Genomic DNA, 19,685 nt, shown 5'->3' on the forward strand with positions numbered 1-19,685 from the left:
TCCAGCATGTGTGATCAGTTTATCTTTCTGTCAGATCGCACATCCACCACTTGAGACTGGCATTTGCCTGCCTCTTTGACCACTACTAGAACATGAACTCCTCAAAATCAGGGTCTGGAACCTACTTCTGCATATCTGTTCATCTAAGTACTTAGGGAGCGCACAGTGGGAGTTCAAAAAGTGCTTGTTGAATTCATGAATGAATTTCCTTTTAAATCAAGGTCGATATTTCATATGTCCTAGATTGTGAATGAATCATATGTACGTAAATACTGTGAAGTAACTGGCTCTTAAATGAGTTTAAGAATGACTACGAAGAAAGGCTTCACTCACCCAAACCCAGTTTTTTCAGAGACCTCGCCCGGTTTCATCTGTTTCAGCCCAGGCAAGAGATGGCCCCGCCTCCCTGCCTGCCAATCAACCGGCTCTCGCGCCTGCGCAGACATCGTCCTCTCACGAAGCCCCGCCCCAGTCACCGCCCCGAGACTGTTGCGGGCGGTTAGATGTGGCGGGAGCTCTTCCTTCATTAGCTCGCCCAGAATGACGATCACCTACAGCTGCATTGCAAATGGCCGAGCGGTCCTAGCGGAGCTGGCCCTAACCGGCGGGTCTTATCAGGTACCCCTCCGTCGGCTCCTCAGCCTTCGGCCTTCTCAGATTCCACCTTTCGAGGGTGGCGCCCACCGGACCCGCTCAAGGGCGGTCCCCACCGGGCTGAGGGGCGTGAGGACCCGCCCCCGTGAACGGCCTGGCTGGTGAGCTGTGAATCCCTGGCGGGAGCCACTCACACTCTCCGGCGGCCGAGCCGCAAGTGCGCCGCCCAGGGGTTAGTGTTGGTGCTGCATGCGACGTACTTGAGGGTGACTTGGCTGTCACGTTAAATTCCGGAGACCCCTTAAAGATTTTCTCTCCCCCGCGGAGAAATGGCCTGCAGTTCAACACACGTTTATGAACATGGTTTAGTTGCAAAATCCCAGAGTCATGGTGTAAGGGAACAATACAACAATGAAAACCGCCCCTGGAGCTGTCCTTTTATACCCAAGGGCTGCATTCAGTCCTCCTGCAGTGTGTAATAAGTATTTCAGTGGACGTAGAGAGAGATTGCTACGGTAGCACTCGGGATGGATGACTGCTTGGCAACCAAAGAGATGATGGTGGGGTACTTGGCTTAAAAGCATTCCAAGAGTTCGCCGTAGCCTGGAGCAGCATGGTGGGCTTGGGGAAATCTCAAGAACCTCAGGTGTGGCTTGAGCGCAGCGTCGCAATATATGAGGGGCTAACGACAAGGTCAGAAAAGTGAACAGAGACTAGTTAATGAAAGGTCCTACATTAAGTTGGTTCTCTTATCCTAGAGATACCAGGGAGCAGGTCAAGATTTATAAATAGAGAAATGACAATATCTGATCCATTTTCTGGGAAATTTGGTATGGTTACAACATAGAAGGTGGTTTAGAGGAAAGAGAGACAGTTGGGATGGTGTTTTTATAGTTTATCCAGACGATCAAAGAGCCTGAGCTAAGGCAAAGACAGTGCAGAAGGAAAGGAATGGACAGATACTAAACAGACTTTGCCAACTAGTCCTCAGGAGTTAATGACTGGTAGTATATGTAGGACAGAAAACAGGGCCATGCTTAGGAGGAATCTCAGGGTTTGTTTGTTTAATATTTGTTTATTTTTTTGGCTACGCTGGGTCTTAGCTGAGGCATGAGGGATCTAGTTCCCTGACCAGGGATGGAACCTGGGCCGGCTGCATTGGGAGCTCGAAGTTTTAGCAACTAGACCATCAGGGAAGTCTTCAGGGTTTTTGTTGTTTCCTTTTTTTTTTTTTTTAATCTTTTTACCCACAGCTTTATTGAGATATAATTGACATACAACACTGTGTAAGTTTAAGGTGTATAGTTTGTCCATTTGTTTTCTTAAGTGGTATGAAACAAGAGGGCAGCTACAGATGGAGGAAGAGGATTGTGGGAGAAGGAGTTAGGAGAGGGACTGCAGGGAGGAGAGTACAAGTTGGGACAAGTAGAATTTTGTGGCCATTTGGAAACAGTCCATCTGTTTGTGTATTTATTCCTCCATCTTATTCCCAAAAGATTTAAGTTGTAAACATGTCCAACAGGTCAGAGATAACACTTAAAGATGGTAGAAGTGGGTAAGACTGCCCAAGAAAAGGAAAGAGAGTGAGAAGAGAATAGCACCAGAAGGCTGGACACTATTAAGAATAGAATAGAGAGACTTCCCTCCTGGTCCAGTGGCTAAGACTCCCATGTTCCCAATGCAGGAGGCCGGAGTTCGATCCCTGATCAGGGAACTAGATCCTGCATGTCACAACTAAGACCCAACATGGGCAAATAAATAATTCAATAAATATAAATGTAATTTAAAAAAATTTAATAGAATAGAGAGGTGGGTCACCAAACAGGAGCAATGATATTCTGAAAGCCAAGAGAAAAAAGTTACAAGAATGTTTTGTGCCCCAGAGAAGTTGAATAAGAGCCAACTTGGACAGTTAGGAGATGATAAGTGATCTTACTGATAGTGGTAGAGGTGGAGGAAGAAGACATTGCTTTAGGCCAAGTCGGGGGAAAAGCAGAAACAGTGACAGGTTTTATTTTCTTGGGCTCCAAAATCACTGCAGATGGTAACTGCAGCCATGAAATTAAAAGACATTTGCCTCTTGGAAGAAAAGTTATGACAGCGTATTAAAAAGCAGAGACATCAGTTTGCTGACATAAAGTCAAAGCTATGGTTTTTCCAGGAGTCATGTATAGACGTAAGAGTTGGACCATAAAGAAGGCTGAGGGCTGAAGAATTGATGCTTTCTAATTGTGGCTCTGGAGAAGACTCTCGAGAGTCCCTTGGACAGCAAGGAGATCAAATCAGTCAATCCTAAAGGAAATTAGTCCTGAATATTCATTGGAAGGATTGATGCTGAAGTTGAAACTCCAACACTTTGGCCATCTGATGCAAAGAGCAGACTTACTGGAAAAGACCTTGATGCTGGGAATGATTGAGGGTGGAAGGAGACCGAGGATGAAATGATTGGATGGCATCACCAACTCAATGGACATGAGTTTGAGCAAACTCTGGGAAACAGTGAAGGACAGGGAAGCCTGGCGTGCTGCACTCTATGGGGTGCAAAGAGTCAGGCAAGACTTAGCAGCTGAACAACAACAAGTGAATGGGAGATGGAAGCAGGGAGAATGAAGTTAGACTGTTCTTTGAAGAATTTAGAGAGGGAATGAGAGAGGCCAACAGCTAGAAGAAGCTTGGTCCAGGAAAGGCTTCATTTGTTAATATAAGGAGAACTTTCACATGTTTGTAGGCTAATGGAGAGAAGAGGTGCAAAATTTTGTGGAGAGGGCAGTTATTGAAAGAGTAAGACCTGAAGGAGCACGAAGGGTTGGAATCCAATGTGGCAGTAGAGAAGTGAGGCTTGGATTAGAGGAATGCGGTCTTTCTCTTGGGGAAAGGAGGCGTGTGGATGTAGACATGGAACGTAAGTCTCCTTCTGAGGCTTGTCTCTGTGCCAGTCCCTTAAATGCTGTGTTCCTCAGGGTTCTAACTTCAGTCCTCTTTTTAACTTGACACATTCATTCACACTCTTGGATTACTTTTGCTTTGATCACTGCCAAATCCACTTCCAAAGCATTCACCTCTCTGCACCGTCAGATTGTCTAATAGAGGTTCAAGCGTGTGATGTCCAGCACTAAATTCATTCTTGCTTAGCAGATTCCTCCTCCTGTATTTTTAATGTTGCTGGACAGCTCTGCCAAACCATTCAAGCTGGAAACTGGGAGTCACTTTCCATTTTTCCCTCTTCTATAACCCTCACATCTGTTCTTTGCTGCCAAGTTCTATCATTTCCGTCTTGTGAGTATATCTCGAATCCGCCTCCTTGTGTCAGAACCACATCTCATCATGGCCCTCATTACTTCTCATCAGGGTCATTGAAAATGCCCCCTAACTCATCTCCCAGACTTCAGCCTTGTTCCTCTCAAAACCAGCCTCCACATTGCTACTCAGGAGACTGTTCCTAAAAGCAAATATGATCATGTCACTCCCTTGCTTCAAATCATCAGGTGGCAACTGATTACTTTCATCATAAAGTTCACTGTCCTCAGACTGGCATTCACGGCCCTCCTGGTAGGGCTTCTCCATGACTATCTCCTCTTCCGCACCCCCCGGGTGTCCCACCCACCCTGAACTTCACACCGCTCTCCGGTCTGACCAAGGTCTCCATTCACATCCCCTGTCCCCACTCCCTAGAACCCACTTGTCTCCATTTTTTAGCAGTATCACCTCTTCTGTGCTTTGAGATGTTTCTGCATTCCTCCTCGAAGCTTCCTCAATGCCCAGGCTAATTTACATCCCTTTAACAAACTACTTGCCAGGCTGAACTGGAATCTTCTTTTACTTATCGGTCTCTGCCATTGTACTTCTTCAGGACAGGGACTGTTTTCATCTCTGCCCGTATAGTGTGTGATCCCTAGACATAGTAGATTCTCAATAACCATTTGATTAGTTATGAAGACACAGGGTCAGAAGGTTGAAGGAGTTTATAAGCCCAGTGGACTCTGTATGAAGCACGCAGAGAGATAAGAGAGTGGAAGGTAGTGGAGGACAGGATTAAAGGTCTGAAACGACTGCTGTGTGGAAGGCTGACCAGGGAGAAGAAGGCACTTTATGGCACAGTTCTGTCATATATTCCTTTAGTGCTAAATATTGATGTCACAAATGTGTTATACTCATTAGAAAATACTAGTACCAACCAAAGCGTAATCATGAAATCAAATAGAGCTGGACAGGACTGTAGAGATGATCTTTTTGTTTTGTTTTAATTTTTAATGGAGTACTATTGCTTTATAATGTTGTGTTAGTTTCTTTTTTTAACTTTTCCTTTGAACTGGGGGATTACCTATTAACAAACAATATTGTGACAGTTTCAAGTGAGCAACAAAAGTACCCAGCCATGTATACCACACATATCCATTTTCCCTCAAAGTCCCCTCCCATCCTGGCCACCACACAACAATAATGTTGTGTTATTAATAGCTTCTTGGCAAAGGAAATGGCAACCTACTCCACTATTCTTGCCTGGAGAATTCCATGGACAGAGGAGCCTGGTGGGCTGCAGTCCATGGGATGCAAAGAGTTGGACACGACTGAGCACACAGCACATTAATAGCTTCTACTGTACAGCAAAGTGAATTAGCTATATGTATACATGAGCGCGTACATGCTAAGTTGCTTCAGTTGTGTCCGATTCTGTGCGAACCCATAAACTGCAGCTCCCCAGGCTCTGCTGTCCATGGGATTCTCCAGGCAGGAATACTGGAGTGAGTTGCCATTTCCTTCTCCAGGGGATCTTTCCGACCCAGGGACCAAACCTGTCTCTTAGCCTCCTGCATTGGCAGGCAGGCTCTTTACCACTGGCGCCACCTGGGAAGCCCATGCGTGTACATATCCCCTTTTGCAGATTTCCTTCCTGTCCATTTAGGTCACCACAGAGCTCTGAGTCGAGTTCCCTGTGCCATACAGTAGGTTCTCATTCCAGTACTTAGTCACTCAGTCGTGTCCGACTCTTTGCGACCCCATGGACTATAGCCCACCAGGTTCCTCTGTCCATGGGGATCCTCCAGGCAAGAATACTTGCCATGCCCTCCTCCAGGGGATGTTCCCAACCCAGAGATTGAACCCAGATCTCCCGCATTGCAGGCAGATTCTTTACCCTCTCAGTCACCAGTGAAGCCCAAGAACACTAGAGCTTTGCAACCCCATGGACTGTAGCCTGCCAGGCTCCTCTGTCCATGGAATTTTTTCATGCAAGAACATTGGAGTAGATTGCCATTTCCTTCTCCAGGGGATCTTCTTGACCCAGGGATCAAACCCACGTCTCCTGCGTCTCCTGTGTTGGCCGGTGGATTCTTTACCACTGCGCCACCTTGGAAGCCCATTTTATACATAGTAATGTATATATGTCAGTCCCAATCTCCCAATTCATCCCACCACCACCCTTTTCCCACTAGGTGTCCATACGTTTGCTCTCTCTGTGTCTCTGTTTCTTGTAGAGCTCATCTTGCCCAGTCCCTTCATTCTTCATGCATGGAAGCAGACCCAGACAAGTCATTTTCTTACACTGTGAGCACGTCAATCCCAGAAACAGCACTAGTGCCTCGTGTGTCAGTTATTTTACTACCTTACGTCGCCACTTGCTTTGTTTCACATTTTTCTGATTTTGTAGTTTGCGTACTCTAAAAGAGGCACTTTGGAAAAGCTAGGGGAATATGTTCCAATGTTGAGAACAGAGTAACTGAAAGATTATGTATTCTCTTAATTCCTTTAATGTTTCTTAGGAAATCATTTTCTACAGAATACACTTGGATTTTTCAGGTAATACCAAGAATTTCAAGTTTTACTTTCTCCCAACTCATTAATAATAAGCTCTTCTCTCCCAAAAAGTTTTTATTTCAAGCACCATTTTCTGCAAATGGAAAAGTTAATCGGGAGCATGCCTATTCAAGTCTTCTTATGTCATTTTCGGGTTCCTTTCATGCTTCTAAAGTCAATTAATGGGATTCCATATAATTCGATATAGTTAAGGTATTCTGGATAATCATGTGTGTGCTTGCTTGCTAAGTCTCTTCAGTCGTATCTGACTCTTTGCAACCCCATGGAATGTAGCCCACCAGCCTTCTCTCTTCATGGGATTCTCCAGGCAAGAATGCTGGAGTGGGTTGCCATGCCCTCCTCCCTGAATAATCATAATACCTTGCAAATTTTCCCCAAAGAATGAGCCTTATAATAAACAGGTAGAAGAAATCTTAACAATTATTTTTTACACAAATACATCAGTGAATAATAATGAATACAATTTTTATCTTAATCAAAAAAAAGAAGACTGCATAGTTTATCAGAAACTAAAAGCTGAATTCTTTTAGTCAATTAACATTTTACATATAGCTTCACGGAGGTCACTGAAAAGATGTTTGATTAGATACTCCAATCCCCAGTCATATTCAGTTCAGTTGCTAACTCATGTCCAACTTTTTGTGACTCCATGGAGTGCAGCACACCAGGCCTCCCTGTCCATCACCAACTCCCTGAATTTGCTTAAACTCATGTCCATTGAATTGGTGATGCCATCCAACCATCTCATCCTCTGTCATCCCCTTTTCCTCCCATCTTCAGTCTTTCCCAGCATCAGGGTCTTTTCCAAGGAGTCAGTTTTTCACATCAGGTGGCCAAAGGATTGCAGTTTCAGCTTCAGCATCAGTCCTTCCAATGAATATTCAGGATTGATTTGCTTGAGGATGGACTGGTTGGCTTTCCTTGGAGTTTAAGGGACTCTCAAGAGTCTTATCCAACACCGCAGTTCAAAAGCATCAATTCTTTGGCACTCAGCTTTCTTTTTAGTCCAACTCTCACATCCATACATGACTACTGGAAAAACCATTGCTTTGGCTAGATGGACTTTTGTCGGCAAAGTAATGTCTCTGCTTTTTAATATACTGTCTAGATTGGTCATAGCCTTTCTTCCAAGGAGCAAGCGTCTTTTAATTTCATGGCTGCAGTCACCATCTGCGGTGGTTTTGAAGCCCCAAAATATAAAGTCTCTCACTGTTTCCACTGTTTCCCCATCTATTTGCCATGAAGTAATGGGACCAGATGCCACTTAGTTTTCTGAATGTTGAGTTTTAAGTCAACTTTTTCACTCTCCTCTTTCACTTTCCTCAAGAAGCTCTTTAGTTTTTCTTCGTTTTCTGCCATAAGGGTGGTGTCATCTGCATATCTGAGGTTATTGCTATTTCTCCCAGCAGTCTTGATTCCAGCTTGTGCTTCATCCAATCCAGCATTTCTCATGATGAAGTCTGCATATAAGTTAAATAAGCAAGGTGACAATATACAGCCTTGACATACTCCTTTCCCAGTTTGGAAGCAGTCTATTGTTCTATGTTAAGTTCTAACTGTTGCTTCTTGACCTGGATACAGATTTCTCAGGAGGCAGGTCAGCTGGTCTGGTATTCCCATCTCTTGAAGAATTTTCCACAGGTTGTTGTGATTTACACAGTCAAAGGCTTTGGTATAGTCAATAAAGCAGAAGTAGATGTTTCTCTGGAGCTCTCTTGCTTTTTCAATGATCCAACGGATATTGGCCATTTGATCTCTGATCCCTCTGCCTTTTCTAAATCCATCTTGAATATCTAGAAGTTCATAGTTGAGAATTTTGAGAATTACTTTGCTAGTATGTGAGATGAGTGCAACTGTGCGGTAGTTTGAACATTCTTTGGCATTGCCTTTCTTTGGGATTGGAATGAAAACTGACCTTTTCCGTCCTGTGGCCACTGCTGAGTTTTCCAGATTTGCTGACATATTGTCAGCATCATCTTTTAAGATTTGAAATACCTCAACTAGAATTCCATCACCTCCACTAGCTTTGTTTGTAGTGATGCTTCCTAAGGCCCACTTGACTTTACATTCCAGGATGTCTGGCTCTTCATGAGTGATCACACCATTTGGTTACCTTGGTCGTGAAGATCTTTTTGTACAGTTCTTCTGTGTGTTCTTGCCACCTCTTCTTAATACCTTCTGCTTCTGTTAGGTCCATACCACTTCTGTCCTTTATTGAGCCCATCTTTGTATGAAATGTTCCCTTGGTATCTCTAATTTTCTTGAAGAGCTCTCTAGTCTTTCCCATTCTATTGTTTTCCTCTATTTCTTTTCATTGATCACTGAGGAAGGCTTTCTTCTCTCTCCTTGCTATTCTTTGGAACTCTGCATTCAAATGGGTATATCTTTCCTTTTCTCCTTTGCCTTTCACTTCTCTTCTTTTCATAGCTGTTTGTAAGGCCTCCTCAGACAACCATTTTGCCTTTTTGCATTTCTTTTTCTTGGGGATGGTCTCGATCACTGCTTCTGTATAATGTCATGAACCTCTGTCCATAGTTCATCAGGCACTCTATCAGATCTAATCCCTTGAATCTATTTGTCACTTCCACTGTATAGTCATAAGGGATTTGATTTAGGTCATACTTGAATGGTCTAGTGGTTTTCCCTATTTTCTTCAATTTAAGTCTGAATTTGGCAATAAGGAGTTCATGATCTGAGCCACAGTCAGCTCCTGGTCTTGTTTTTGCTGACTGTATACAGCTTCTCCATCTTTGGCTGCAAACAATATAATCAATCTGATTTAGGTATTGACCATCTTGTGATGTCCATGTGTAGAGTCTTCTCTTGTGTTGTTGGAAGAGGGTGTTTGCTATGACCAGTGCATTCTCTTGGCAAAACTCTCTTAGCCTTTGCCCTGCTTCATTCTGTACTCCAAGGCCAAATTTGCCTGTTACTCCACCTATGTCTTGACTTCCTACTTTTGCATTTCAGTCCCCTATAATGAAAAGGACATATTTTGGGGGTGTTAGTTCTAGAAGGTCTTGTAGGTCTTCATAGAATTGTTCAACTTCAGCTTCTTCAGCATTATTGGTTGGGGCATAGGCTTGGTTTACTGTGATATTGAATGGTTTGCCTTGGAAATGAACAGAGATCATTCTGTCGTTTTTGAGACTGCACCCAAGTACTGCATTTCAGACTCTTTTGTTGACTATATTAACAATAACCAGTCATGTTAATAATGTGTTATAAAAATGACTAATTAGTGCATCTTATATCTGCACACTTATATGTATAAAAACAAAATATATGTATATTTAGTAGTAGTAATGTCAGTTGCTCAGTCATGTCCACCTCTTTGGGACCCCATGGACTGTAGCCCACCAGCCTCCTCTGTATATGGAATTCTCCAGGTAAGAGTACTGGAGTGGGTTGCCATTCCCTTCTCCAGGGGATCTTCCCAAACCAGGGGTGTAATTTTAATATATTCCTTTAGATTCATATGCCTATTTCATGATAACTTGTCTCTTACCATGCATTATGAATAACTACCCATCAGTTCTCCTAGTAAACAGTTGTTCCTTAATAAAAAGAACATTCGTAAATTAAGGAGATGAATAATGAATGGCACTACAATATTCTATGTAAATGCTAACAATTTTTTTTTTAGGAAGCAGCAGCAGCAGTGCTTAAGCTAGTACTTCTTAGAGCTGAACCAAAGACCATGATTCAAATGGGAAGGTAAGTTATATTCTAATAAAGTCTACTTTTTAATCATTACCAGCTGATAATTGGGCTGGGTTCCCCTGGTGGCTCAGTGGTAAAGAATCCACCTGCCAATGCAGGAGATGCAGGTTCAATCCCCGGGTCAAGAAGATCCCCTGGAGAAGGAAATGGCAACCCACTCCAATATTCTTGCCTTGGAAATCCCATGGACAGAGGAGCCTGACAGCCAGTCCATGGGGTTCAACTCTTTTGAACTACTGACTAAACAACAACCACCACAAACTGATAATTATAATGATAATGACATGGGGGGAAATATTTATCACACAGACTCTCGACTGAATCCCCAGAAATGAAGGTATAAAATTATGAATGGTAAGGATGACATTAAATTCAAGAAAGTGGTTACCTCTACAAAGAGAAGGGAGAAGAAATTGAGGAACAGTATATGGGGGACATTAATTGTATCTGTAACACTTTGACTGAACAGTAGGGCTACAAATGTTCTTATCTTATTCTCTGTACCTTTTTTGGTATACCAAAATATTTCGTTAATAAAAAGGGCAATTTCCACTTTAAAATATCTTTAATAAGATCATTCTACTTTACTTGAGACATTATATGATGTGGCTTAAACCATGTATTGTCCCAAGTAAATATTTTGCTAGTAAAAGAACAAGTGGGGAATAGTGAAAGTGAAAATCACTCAGTTGTATCTGACTCTTTGTGACCCCGTGGACTGTAGCCTGCCAGGTTCCTCTGTCCATGTAATTCTTCAGGCCAGAATACTGGAGTGGGTAGCCATTCCCTTCTCCAGGGGATCTTCCCAACCCAGGAATCAAAACCAGGTCTCCCGCATTACAGGTGGAAGGCTCTTTACCATCTGAGCCACCAAGGAAGCCCAATTTCTTTTTTTTTTTTTTAGACTCATCATTGTTTTTTAAAGAGGAGGTTTGTTTTAGCTTACACTTAATGTAAAGACACATTAAATGAATGCACAGTTTTATGAAGTTTCTCAAAGGACTCACTCCCAGCAACCAGCTGCAACTACCAGCTAAGCCAAAGAATAGATCTCTGCCAACTACCCAAAAACTCCCCACCATGATACCCCATTCACAACTTCCTCCCTCTCCCCCAAATCAACAACCATTCCAACTTCTGCAGCAGTCACTTATCCTATTTCTTCATCACCTGAGCACCTGAATATGCATCTTCAGGCAAAAGAGCCCAGTCCCGCCCATTTTTTAGTTTGGTGTCTTTTAAGTCTCTTTAATCCACATATTGCCCTTACATGCCTTTCCTTTCCTTACAATTTATTGTTGAAGAACCTACAGAGTTTCCCGCAGTCTGGTTTTGCTGATTGCATATTCAAAATTAAGTTCATCCTGATCAAAGCAGTTGGATCCAGTGACTTGATCCCTTTGGCAAGACTGTAGGTTTTTCATCAGTTTTTGATCTGCGGGTGCATCATTCTGCCTTTTGGCATATAGCACCCATTGATATTCATGGCCTACACCCTAGAGCCATTAATTTATTGGGGGTTGCAAAATAGTAATATTCTAGTTTTGTTTTACTTGCTAGCTGGAATGATGTGAAAAAGGGATTCTCTCCTCCATTTGCTTACCTATATCAAACATTCTAATTTGAATCTTTTGAGGACCTCTTCCCTGGTCTCCAGACTTGTATACCTAACCATTCATTCCATATCTCTAGAGGATGTCTAATGGACATCTCCAACTTAGGTTCAAAGTCAAGCCTCCTCTTGAAGTTGTCCCCACATCACCTCTCCAATTCTTCAGGTCTAAAACTTCTATGATCCTTGATTTTTATCTCTTTTACTTCCAAATCTAACCCATCAGCAACTCCTGTTGTCTTTCCCTTCCAAATATATCCACAATCTGACTGCCTCCACCACCATCTCTTGCTGGGGTTACTTGACATCAAGTTAGATTTTTTTTTTCCTTTTTGTTTTTTATTTTTAAGGGTTGCACTCTTAAAGTTTGATTTAATGACATTTTATCATTATGTAAAACATTTGTACGGCTCCAAAGTCAAATCTACAAAACGAGTTTCCTTCAAGAAGTCTCATTTTTGTTCCTTTCTTCATACTACTCTCCCTCTATGTAGGTAACTATTTTGACCAAGTTTTTAGTTTATCATTTTCTTTTTTTTCTTATGTATTTCCTTTATGGTAGCATACGAAAATGACAGATAAATGGTAGTACATCATAAGCACTTTTCTCCGCCTTGCATTTGTCAGCTAACAGTATATCCTGCTGCTGCTAAGTCGCTTCAGTCGTGTCCAACTCTATGTGACCCCATAGACAGTAGCCCAACAGGCTCCCCTGTCCCTGGGATTCTCCAGGTAAGAACACTGGAGTGGGTTTCCATTTCCTTCTCCAATGCATGAAAGTGAAAAGTGAAAGTGAAGTCGCTCAGTTGTGTCTGACTCTTAGCGCCAACCCCATGGACAGCAGCCCACCAGGCTCCTCCATCCATGGGATTTTCCAGGCAAGAGTACTGGAGTGGGGTGCCATTGCCTTCTCCGAACAGTATATCCTAGACATCACATATTCAAGTTTTTTTAATATTTAAGGACATTTCTGAATGTTATTCACTAAGCATACTAAACATAAATTTAGAATCACGTCCAGTATCAATTTACTTCAAATCACATATTCAACTTTTGAAGAGATGATAGAATTAGAAACTCTTTTCCTATAAAGACTCTCCCCAATTTAAAAATAAAAATAAATATTTTTTAAGTCACTAAGTCATGTCTGACTCTTTGTGACCCCATGGACTACCAGGCTTCTCTGTCCATGGAATTCTCCAGGCAAGAATACTGGAGAGAGTTGCCATTTCCTTCTGCAGGGGATTTTCCTGACCCAGGGATCAAACCCATATCTCCTGCTTGGCAGGTGGATTCTTTACCACTGAGCCACCTGGGAAGCCCTAATGGATGTTATGCATGTCAACTAATACCATCATTAAAAATATTTGTAGTATATTGTATTCATGATATGATATGAAGGATTTGTTTTGAAAGGGTGCATATTTTAAATTTTCTACCTCTGGGATTATCTTTTCTACATGTTTTGAGATTCCTCATTCTCATATATATCCAGTTTAACATTTGAACATGTCTGTTGCCTATATAACCATTTGGATATAGAGTGTTCAAAAATCACTAGATTAAAGCCTACGCACCAAGCAACTATTTTGCTTCCTATATCCCTAAATTTTCTGGATTGCTGGGCAGTAAAGATGGTGACACTCTCCAAAAATCTTATATCCTCCTAAAATGTCTGAGAAGGTACAAAAGGTACTTAGAAACTAAGTGGTCTAAAAAAGGTACACTTTGGATTACTATGGGGAAGTTTAATTCCCCCCTCAACTCATGTTCTCCAGAATATTTGATCTTTGCAGTTTATGACTTTTAAATTCTAATCTGTCATGATAGAAAGCCAAGAACTGCCAAAATTAAGTATGTCTACCTAAAAATATAAGAATACTAAAAGTCAGTGAACAAATAGAATTTTCTGTTTGATCACAGTCTAGATGTAACCTTGGAATGTTAGTGACTTCCATCAAAGGCATGTCAAATATACATATATATGATCAGATTATTAGACTTTTCCCTGTTGTAATTTGTTTTCCTTGATGCAATGTTAAATAGATATTCACATTTTAGAGTTTTTATCTAACATAATTTAATTCTTCAAATGTATGAAAGATTTTCTAATTATTTTGATTATAAAAAGTTACCTACGTAGTTTTTATACTATTAATGAAAGCTTGAAAACAAAATTCAATTCTCTGTATCAGTACTTAATTTCTTTAATATTATATGTAAATGAATGTATTCTTTTCAAAGCTTTGTCTACCATACTCTCTTTATTGACGGAATCACTTACCTTTGTGCCTCAGACAATGCCTTAGATATTTTAACACCATCTGCATTTCTTAAAAATGTAAGTAATTTCTTATACTACTTTGACTTTTTCAATTACTGAAATTATGAGGTCTGATTTATAGTTTATTAGTAGTAATGTCCCTAGCCAAGAGCAGATCAGCCATCTGTCCATATAGCAGAGCCATTAATGACCTTCAGAGATTTCTCACCCTCACCCTTCACCTATCTCCTGCCTCCACACGTCCCCCCACTCTAAAGCAAGATCTGCAAAGACAATCAACCCAGATCTATCAGAATCTCTCTTTATATTTCTTTTGTCCTTTCAAAGTAGAAAAACTTAAGCTTTAGTATCAATAATATTTAGTATGCTTTCTTAGTAGCTGCTGCTGCTGCTAAGTCACTTCAGTCGTGTCTGACTCTCTGAGACCCCATAGATGGCAGTCCACCAGGCTCCCCGTCCATGGGATTCTCCAGGCAAGAACACTGGAGTGGGTTGCCATTTCCTTCTCCAATGCATGAAAGTGAAAAGTGAAAGTGAGGTCGCTCAGTCATGTCCTACTCTTAGCGACCCCATGGACTGCAGCCTACCAGGCTCCTCTGTCCATGGGATTTTCCAGGCAAGAGTACTGGAGTGGGGTGCCATTGCCTTCTCCGTTCTCAGTAGCATATGTATTTAATTTTCAAACACATGTAAGATACTTCTGGCAGAAAATGTGAATCAATTACAAGAGTTAAAAAAAATTTTTTAATCATTCATACTACCTTTGTTGTTGTTTTAGTCACTAAGTCGTATCTGACTCTTTTTCAACCCCATCTGCTGTAGCCCACCAGGCTCCTCTTGTCCATGGAATTCTCCAGGCAAGAATACTGGAGTGGGTTGGCATTTCCTTCTCCAGGGGATCTTCCAGACCCAGAAATCAAACCCGAATCTCCTGCACTGCAGATAAATTCTTTTATCACTGAGCCACCTGGGAAGCCCTACATTACCTTCAGGGAATGTTTTATGTAAAAGTTACCAACAAATATAAAATATAAATAGAGTAATTATGTGTGTGTACTTATGCAGATATTTGAGATTTTATAAATTTCTTAAAAGGTAATTGCTGCTGCTGCTGCTAAGTAGCTTCAGTCATGTCTGACTCTGTGCGACCCCATAGACAGGCAGCCCACCAGGCTTCCCCGTCCCTGCGATTCTCCAGGCAAGAACACTGGAGTGGGTTGCCATTTCTTTCTCCAATGCATGAAAGAGAAAAGTGAAAGTGAAGTCGCTCAGTCGTGTCTGACTCCTAGTGACCCCATGGACTGCAGCCTACCAGGCTCCTCTGTCCATGGGATTTTCCAGGCAAGAGTACTGGAGTGGGGTGCCATTGCCTTCTCCAAAATTAACATTCTCTAATAGCTATCATCTGTTACTGACGATTACCCAGAATTTGATAACTGCAGTCCATGGGGTTGAAAAGAGTCGGACACAACTGAGCAACTAAGCAACAACAAGAACAAGATTGTGAAAGGCAGTCTCAGAGACAGACTAGGAATAAACCAATATTCTAGTAATTTTGTGATCCAGATAGTATGCTTGTTTCTTATTTTAAAAAGTAAATAATACTAATCTTCAATTTTATTCACAAGTATGTAATTTAGGATAAATATTTTAACAAAGAAATATTAATGGAAAATCAGTCAAGTATACTATACTTATTAATAGATAGTCTCCAGTCATATTCATGAACCATTCATAGATTTTGTTTGCTTAGCTTACCAACTTGTTTTAACACAACTCAAATCTTAACCACATAGAATCAAGGAGTATAAGGCCTAATATTGTAATTCACTCTACCTTTATGCCTAGACAGTTCTTAGCACCTACATGATAAACACTGTTAGCCGTTTAACTGACTAGAATTTTTTTCCCCTCTCTGCCATTATGGAAAAACATCCCAACTTTACCAACTTTTCAAAATCAGGTAACACAAAATTTCTCAACTGCATGATTTTTACCACTGCTTCTGGGATGATACAGCATTAAGTACAAACAGCTGTCAGAATTCCTTCTTGAAGCTTTGAAATGTCATTTAACAACCCTATAGGGTTAACATTTGGGTGGGTTTGTTTTGTTATCATTGAATGGATTTTGAAAGTAAGGCAGGAGGAGAAAATGAAAGGCGCTTATTTAGAGAATATCATAGACCCCCTATTTTTCCTTGTCTGCCAGAGGTAACATCTGTGGGTCCCAAGTCCCGAGAAATATCAACACCAAAGAATCAAGGTACACCTGCAGTCTCATGATATGAGATACGAGCAGTTTTCATTATACTGCATCTTTAAAATAGAAACATACCCTGCCCAAAAATCTAGAACTGTTCTGTTTTCTCGTATTGCAAGTTTCTACCAGACTTTGCTTCAAATTAACACTTGTTTTGTAATTCTCTGGTTGAAATTATCTACACAGTTTAAATATTTCCATTGATTTCTCCAGGTTAGTGAGACTTTTCTGAAAAATCCTTTGATGTCACAAGAACATTTTTCTCCTTCAAATGCAGTTGCTGCAGATTTTCAACAAGTATTAGGAAAGTATATGGTATGTAACCTCTAACTGTATTCCTAAACATTGTCAGGGAGACTTCCCCAGTGGTCCACTGGGTAGGACTCCAGCCTCCACTGCAAGGGGCCCAGATTCAGTCCCTGGTCAGGGAGCTATGATTCTCCAAGCCATGCAGCGTGGCCAAAAAAAAAACATGTCAGTATCACTTCTGAAAAATCAGTTAGGAGTTTAAGAGCTGTTAAGATGAACGAGAACTAAGAAGAACTTTTATCTTTCTATAATGGAAAGGAAAGATATCCATGATATCTTGGTAAGTGAATAAAGCAAGAGAGAGAAAATATATATGGCATACTATTATTTACTTACCATCCTGATATACAACCATTTTAAGCAAAAGGAATAAATACAAGTATATGTGTTGCTTATAGTGAAAAAGGGGAGGATGGAGAGACAAGGGAAGGATAAACTGAAAACATGCCTCTAAGGGATGAGGATGAGAATAGAAACTAGACCTCTGTGAACGAAACCTGTCTTGCAAATTTGACTTGGAACTACATAAACATTTTACGCAGTTTTAAAAATTGTAAAATATTTACACAATCATTCTGTACATATTTTACATACATATAAAATTATTAAATATTTTAAAAGTAGGCCCTCAGCAGAAATTAACATTGTAAATCAACTATACTTCAATAAAATTTGTTTTAAAAAGGAGTCCTGGGACTTCCCTGGCAGTCCAGTGATTAAGATGCCACACTTCCACTGCAGAGGTGTGGGTTCGATCCCTGGTCTGGGACCTAAGATATCACATGCCCCATGGCACAGCCAAATATTAAAAAAAAAAAAAAAAAAGTAGTCCCTAATAAGTGAAATAAAACAGTGACAAGAAGGCAAATGACGTGTGATTCAACTTACATGAGGTACATAGAGTAGTCAGATTTAGAGACAGAAAGTAGAAGGTTGGTTGCCAGAGCCTGGGTGGAAGGGAGCAGGAAGAATTGTGTTTAATGGATATACAGTTTCAGTTTAGGAAAATAAAAAAATCCAGGAGATAGATGGTGGTGACAGTTGTACAGCAATCTGAGTATACTTAATGCACTGAACCATACAGTTAAAATGGTTAAAATTGAACATTTTATAAAGTTTTTTCTTTTCTTGAAGTATATAAGAATATATATTTTGAACAATATTGTATAAATTACTGTGGTACAAAACAGTGATTCACAATTTTTAAAGGTTATACTCCATTTATAGTTATTATAAAATATTGGCTGTATTTCCTGTGTTGTACAGTATATCCTTGTAGCTTATTTTGTACTTAATAATTTGTACTTCTTAATCTCCTGCACCTAACTCCCCTCCCGCCTTTCCTGTCCCCACCGGGAGCCACTAGTTCATGCCTTTTATCTGTTAGTCTGCTTCTTTTATGTTATATGCACTAGTTTGTTATGTTTTTTAAATTCCACATATGAGTGATGTCATATAGGATTTCTCTTTCTCTAGCTGACTTATTTCACTTAGCATATCACATTCCAAGTCCATTCATGCTGCTGCAAGTGGCAATATTTTATTCTTTTTAAAAAATTGTATTTATTTATTTTTGGCTGCACAGGATCTTCGTTGCTGCACAAGGGCTTTCTCTAGTAGCCGTGCGCGGGGGCTCCTCTTCCTTGTGGCGCACGGACTTATTGCAGTGGCTTCTCTTGTTGCAGAGCACGGGCTCTAGAGCACACGAACTTCAGTAATTGCAACACGAGGGCTCAGTGATTCCAGCTCAGGGGCCCTCGAGCATGGGCTCAGTAGTTGTGGCACAGGGGCTTAGTTGCGGTTGTGGCATGTGGGATTCTTCCTGGGCCAGGGATTGAACCTGTGTCCCCTGCATTGGCAGGCAGACTCCCAACCTCTGAACCACCAGGGACGCCCCATGGTTTTGTTTTTAAGAAAAAAACAAGGCCATAGCTTTTAGAGGTACAAACTCAAGCGTTTACAGATTAAAATAATAGACTGCCTAGGATTTCCTTTAAAATAATACATTTGGGGAAGGGGTAGTCAGTAGTAGGGGCTTCCCTCGTGGTTCAGACAGTAAAGAACCTACCTGTAGTGTGGGAGACCTGGGTTCAATCCCTGAGTTGAGAAGATCCCCTGGAGAAGGGAATGGCTGCCCACTCCAGTCTTCTTGCCTGGAGAATCCCAACAGAGGAGCCTGGCGGGCTACAGTCCCTGGGGTTGCAGAGTCAGATGCAACTGAGCAACTAACACTTTGACTTTTCAATCAATAGTAAGACAGACAGAAATAAGATTGGCCACGTGTTGATAACTGCTGAAACTAGGTATGGGTACACTAAACAATTCACTCTTTCTGTATATGTTTGAACTTTTCCATAACAAAAAAAAAAAATTGGCCACACCTTGCGGCTTGTGGGATCTGGGTTCCCCAACCAGGGATCAAACCCTTGCCTCCTGCAGTGGAAGCTCAGAGTCCAAACCACTGGACCACCAGGGAATTCCCCATAATAAAATGTTTTAAGTATGCCCCGTAATAAAATGTTTTAAAACAGTTCATTTTCTGTTTATGTGTAACAAATCACCACGAGTCAGCAGCCCCAAGCAGCACACATTTATTACGTCACCGTTCCTGTGCGTCAGGAGTCGTGTAACTGGGATTTTCGGCTCAGGGTCTCGCCAGGCTGCCGTCAGTGTGTCAGCCCAGCTGTGTTCTCATCTGTTAGCGCTGGGGGAGAATCTGCCTCCAGCCTCATTCAGCTTGTTGCAGAATTGATTTCCTAAGAACTGCGTGAGGACTGCAGCTTTTTGCTGGCTGTTGGCTGGAGGACACCCTCGGTCCTAAGACTGATAGCAGTTCTTTATCACCAGGACATCCTCAGCACACATGCTTGCTTCTTCAAGGCCAGCAGAGGAATCTCTCATTCCAGTCTGCTGAATGACATAATATGATAATCACAGGAGTGACATCCATCACCTTTTCTTCCGTTCACTAAGGGCAAATCACACTGAAGGGAGGGGATGTTACAAAGATGTGACTCCATGGGGGTCCCTATAGCGTGTGTCCACCACAATGCCTGAAAAAATAATGAAGGATAGATATATCAAATT

The 19,685-nt window shown here is 41.3% G+C and overlaps 1 long non-coding RNA gene across 1 annotated transcript in view; it reads left to right on the forward strand.

Annotated features, from left to right (window-relative positions):
• The first annotated feature begins 486 nt into the window (after positions 1–486).
• Positions 487–19,685, forward strand: part of LOC138988236 (uncharacterized) — a 38,487-nt gene continuing 19,288 nt past the window's right edge. The window contains exons 1-2 of the long non-coding RNA XR_011464534.1: positions 487–618; positions 10,055–10,125. This is a non-coding gene — a long non-coding RNA (uncharacterized lncRNA). The remainder of the gene's footprint in view (positions 619–10,054; positions 10,126–19,685) is intronic.

Source organism: Bos mutus, chromosome 6 (genome assembly GCF_027580195.1).
Source record: "Bos mutus isolate GX-2022 chromosome 6, NWIPB_WYAK_1.1, whole genome shotgun sequence".
Classification (NCBI taxonomy): domain Eukaryota; kingdom Metazoa; phylum Chordata; class Mammalia; order Artiodactyla; family Bovidae; genus Bos; species Bos mutus.